This window comes from Bidens hawaiensis, unplaced genomic scaffold, assembly GCF_021521415.1.
Source record: "Bidens hawaiensis isolate Kalapana, Puna unplaced genomic scaffold, B.hawaiensis_p1.1 tig00016457_1, whole genome shotgun sequence".
NCBI lineage: Eukaryota > Viridiplantae > Streptophyta > Magnoliopsida > Asterales > Asteraceae > Bidens > Bidens hawaiensis.
In genome coordinates, this window is record NW_027492506.1 from 227,344 (window position 1) to 233,105 (window position 5,762).

The 5,762-nt window shown below is 32.2% G+C and overlaps 1 pseudogene; it reads right to left on the reverse strand.

The window, feature by feature from the left end:
- Window positions 1-2,358: 2,358 nt before the first annotated feature.
- LOC143551439 (benzyl alcohol O-benzoyltransferase pseudogene) lies at window positions 2,359-4,486 on the reverse strand (annotated as a pseudogene).
- Window positions 4,487-5,762: the final 1,276 nt, after the last annotated feature.

The window sequence follows — 5,762 nt, forward strand, 5'->3', positions numbered from 1 at the left end:
TAAAGTATACAATAAAGTTTTTGGTTTAAGACTCAAGTATAAAGCATTTAGTTTGAATAAGTATGCAATATCACCCCCCCCAAATGAAAGATGGAAAACGGGGTATGAAAAGTACTCACGTTCAAGTAATAAACTTGATTTGGTACAATGACGAGTAACCGGAAGGATGATGTTTAACGAGCAAGGTCTAGATGAAATTATTTTAAAACATGTCAATTCTTTCATTATTTTAAAACGTTTACAAATTTTTATATGATATCTAAAAAGAAAACAACAAGTTCACTGTAATAATAAACGTTTTTTATCATTAATACTTTTAAAAAAATTACGTTATTGCATAAGAAAAAAACACAGTGGTAAATAATAAACACCATGATTTTTTCTCTAACATAGTTTTTTTCTTTGAATGAGGAAAACGGAGAAAATATTTTAGTCTTTATATATTTTTTGTATTTAAAGTAATGATTTTTTAGTTATCCCTTTTTTTTTAAGTTACAAATCATTCTCTTTTTTCTCTTTTTTATCAACTTTTATACAATAACTTGGACGCTTTTTTTTATTAGTATACAAGGAAGGGTTTTAACCTAACCCATACTTTCCTTCCTTTTAATATCCTATGCGTGGAAATTATTGTAATAAATTAAACTTATAATTAGATAACAACCAAGGCAACGCCTAACACGATGAAATTTATTAATTAATTTATAATATAGTTTTAATTTGCGATTAATTTATCTTTATTAATTTTATTTCAACATTTCGATATACGATGGTCGGGTATTTTGTATATATATTAGTGTATTAATTATGTAATTTTGTTGAGTATATTGTTAGAACTTTGGTATTTCATATGTGCTTTTGTATTTTAGGCCATTTATTGTTAAAAATGCTAAATTTGAGACTTGTACGAGCATGAAATGATATCTCGGGAAGACCGGAGCATGATTTGATGTCTTGGGAATTGTTACAAGGATTCGGGAAGTGTTACAAGAATTCGGGAAGAGTATGGATGAGAAAACATAAGCCGATGCTAAAACTGAACAAGATAGGTTGACAAAACGCAATCAAGAAGTAAAACGAGCATATCATGTGCTAGAAAATGAGTTACGGGACCCATAATATATGAATTTTGGGTTTCATGACGAGAGGAATCCAAATTTGATGTCTTCTTAGGTCGCGGCATGAGTCTTTTTGGTTATGTCAAACTAGTGTTGTCCCCGGCGCGTTGCGTTGGGGCAGTTAGTGAAACCTCAACGTTGAAATCGGGAGTTGATAAAACCCGAACATTATGTCAATGAGACGATGCGAATTTGGTCAGTATCATTTACGTTCGCTATGGTATAGACATTATTGATAAAACCTTAGCGTTTAACCAAAAAACATATTCGTCAACTTAACATATAAAAAATAAATTATTTAAAATGCCGTTTGTTTGGTCGGTAAACCTGGTAAAACCCAAGGGTTGTCGGACCCGGGCATTGAGGCGGTAACTAGAGACAAATTCGGTCGGTTTCGGCTGCGTTCGTTACGGTACCGGGGCTAAAAAAGGACCAATATAAAAATTGAGTGGACCAGTGAGGTGCCGTCGGCCGATAAATACGGGCGTTGGTTAAACCCAAACGTTGTCGGTCTCGGGCGTTGAGGCAGCAAGTCTATGTGAAGTCTGTCGGTTCCTATCACGTTCGTTACGATATCGGAATTAAACAAACAAAATTGTTGTTCGACCGGCTTACGTTATATTCATTACGATACCGAACGTAAAAAACAAAAAAAGTAACAAAATGTTATGGACAAGTAAGGTGTCGCTAAGTAACCCAACGGTGACTTAATGGCACCAAACTTGTCTTTTATATTAGATAGATAATGGTCTGAATAACCGTTAATGACTAGAGCACAACAACAAAAAATATAACTTACATGGTAGTCTATGGTCAAACCACTCATATTAGTCATATATTCAATAAGCTTTAATTGAGCCAACGAAATAATCAAATGTATCTAAGAGATCAAAGAAATAAAGATGTAGCATATATAACAGAAGAGAATCATAAATGGAAGTCACAAGACCAATGTTGGCAAATTTTAACAGAAAGAAACAGATCGATAGAGAGATAGAGAGCAAGTTGAGGAAGCTGCCAAATAATATGAAATTTAAAACATAATACTATACAAATATGAAATAACAATGTAATCGCATGTGTTTATACAAATTTGAAACTAAACTTCATCATATAGAGATATGTGTTGCGAAGTCGTAGGTAATACACTCGATTATACATATAAATTTATAAGATCGTATTTATTTCACAATAAACGATCATGCCTCAAAATCATCTCGCGCAGTCACCAATGTCGAAACTATAGTTTGGAAAGAGTGAGTAACTCGTTCTTTCCTAGTACCAACATATTCTTTACCTCTTTAACAAATCGATCCATAATGACTCCGCTCGGCAAACATACAAGTATCAAGATTCCAGACTCTCCTTTACTGTTTGTATAAGGAATATAAAAACTAACCCCTGCTCTAGCTCTTGCAGTCCCTCCATACACTGGCTTCCCCCACCCCAAATCCACCGTATCAAACCCGGCTCGGGTCAAATCCGAGATATTATAACCTCTAACAGATGTAAAATGGAGCCGTCCTTTAAATGCAATTAGGTCACTAACAGATGTAATGCGGCTTTTCGTGGCATCTGATTTGGCTTTCTTTACTAGCTCCAACGCATACCCTAATGGTTTGTTATATAGATTTCGAGCAGTTGAAATTGCAACCGGGAAGGCCACAACATTCCCATAATATCCTACCGGGACAGGAGGGTCAAACATTTTACGTGCATTCACAGGCCACATTACGGGCATTTCCTCTTCGGGATCGGGTTGGAGAGAGATGGTACGACACCGCCAGAGGCATGCAGTTAGCACCTCAAAAGTGGAACATCTTTGTAGGTGTGTTGGAACAAGCCTACGAAAAGCTGAAATGTCATTGGTGGTAAAGAATAATGGCTTGTGTACCATGTTATCATTTGTATTATATCCTAGTTTATGATTAAATGTTGTCATGGGTGGACCGGGTGGTCCGTCACGTTCACTTGTACAAAGCATCTCTCTTTGCCAAACGGGTAGTGTTGATGGTGAAGTGGCACCACGTGCTATTTCGCCTAACCCTGACAGGAATTGCACGAGTCCGCCTGCATCACTCATGGTGTGGTTAAGCCGTGTGGCGAATATGAAACCACCACAGAGGAGTCGTGTCACCTATCATGTTAATAAGTGTAAATATATATAACAACACTAGTTTTTTATCCCCCGCATTACAAGAGTTGTTTTATATTGTTTGTTCTAATATTTATTTTATTTTTGAATTTATATTCTTTTTATTGTATGAAAGTTAATAATATACTTATGGTTTGATGATAAATTGTTTCACAAATAAATGAGATGTTATAACCCGGTTTAAAAGCTATATAGTTTTGATGAGATTCAAGACCCGTTTAATTTTTTTAATATAAAATTGTTTTTTTTAATTATAAATAATATTTATGAAAGTTAATAATATACGTATGGTTTAATGAGACCCAATACCCGTTTTTTTACTATAAAATTGGCTTTCTAATTTAAATAATATATATATATATATATCTTTTTAAAAATAAATAAGATATTAATTTTTAGTATATTCTATATTATAGGATTTTTAGATCAATAATTTGGCGAGAATAATTTTTAATTTAATGAGATGTTATAACCCGTTTAAGGAATATCTGGGTTTGGTAAGACCCATACCCATTAATTCGGGTCAAATGCATGAGAAGCCTCCATTTAAAAATCAAGCAAATATGGTAACTCCAAAAAAAAAGGGAGCGACCACATCGCGACACATATGATTTTTATGTTTTCGTTTATATATATTATAGATTAATTTTGCTAACACTAAAACATAGTTTAAAAAAAGAAAAAACAAACAAACAAAAAACGTAATAATAATTAATCTAGTGTTAACATATTTTACCTGAATCAGTAGTAGTGGTGAATCGAGTATGCCACTAGAGCCTGGGACATCATAAAGAAGGTCATCAATACACGGGAACGGTGGATAAATTGCATCTCCGAGTTGACTCATTGTAACATCGGCCTCCGCCTCGATAAACAACACACCCTCGCCCGAGCAGTCCACCATCAGCTTTCCAGCCGGACCTTCCTTTAACCGACCCGCAAACGGATAATAAAACACCAACACCTTAGCCAACGCCTCTCTTATCACACTCGCCGGATTAATATCACTCATGCTTGGGTCGCTACGGTAAACCATAATAACCGGAATTTGCAACTGGAATCTTTCTTGATCGTCAATGTCGGAGAGAGGCTTCAGTTCTCTGGGTGTGGGTTTTGCCGGAACTATAAGCTCCGGTGCACGTCTACTAACGCTGAAGGCCATTTTGGCTTTTGATGGTATCTTTGTATGGTGGCAAATATGTTTATAGTAGCCATTCAACGTTAAAGGCGAGTTTGAAGTATCAATCACACTAACTACCATATTTTCAAATAAATATATGTATAAGATCAGGATCATGAGAGACCTTTTTGTAAATTGAGAACCATGACAATTATTTTTGACCATAAAAAACTCAAAAATAAAAAATCATAAAATAAAAAAACACAAAAATGAAAAAAGTAAAAACACCAAAATTCTTATTTTAACATCCCGGTTTCATAAAAAAAAACTCGGTTTAACCAAATTATATACACATATGTATAATATATACATATATGTATATTTACATGATTTTTTATACACATGTGTATAATTTAAGATAAATGACACTGTACATATGTGTATATTACGTAAATAAAGATTAAATAAAATTATACATATGTGTATAATATGACGTTTTTTTTATTTTTTTATTTTTTTAATGAAACCGGAATGAAATATAAGAATTTTGGTTTTTTTTTACTTTGTAAAAATTTTTGTTATTTTTTGTTTTATGATTTTTATAAATATTTTTTTCAAATGTGTTTTTAGTGGTCCAAATTGGTTCTCAAGGTTCTCAATTTGCAAAGGGTTCTCTTAGGATCCTTACCCTATATATTTATATATATATATATATATATATATGGGTGGGATCTAGAGAGAACTCATTTTAAAGAGAGAACTAGAGAGCTACCAAATAATTATTTTTAACTATTTTAAAAAAAATATTTTGTGATTTCTTTTTCTTTCCTCCTTCTAATAAGATGATATTGTTCTTAAAAAAAAACCACTTGTCGGTGTAGTACTGTAGTGCATATGTGCACTAATGCCTATTGCATATATATATAATAGTGTTTATTGCATATAATACAATACAATTGCATTATCCAATACACACTATCGAATATATGCAAATACAACACTAATAATTGATGCAAAACACATTATCGCATATATGTAATACAACACTAATGCACATATGCACTATATCGATTTTTTTTAATTTTTGTATATAATATAACACTATTGCAAATATACAATACAAACAACTATATATATACTATTCAACACTATTTAAAATATCAAAATGCACACTATTGCATATGCATTATAAAAAAAGTCGGTGTATTGCATATATGCATTACTCGTTAATTTTTTTTGTTTTTTTTTTTATTTTTTTTTTCATATTTATATTTTTTTGTGGTGAAGAATAACAACATATAAAAAGAATGAAAAAAAAAAAAATTTAAAAGTATTTTTTTATTTAATTAAAAATATTTCATTATTAGTT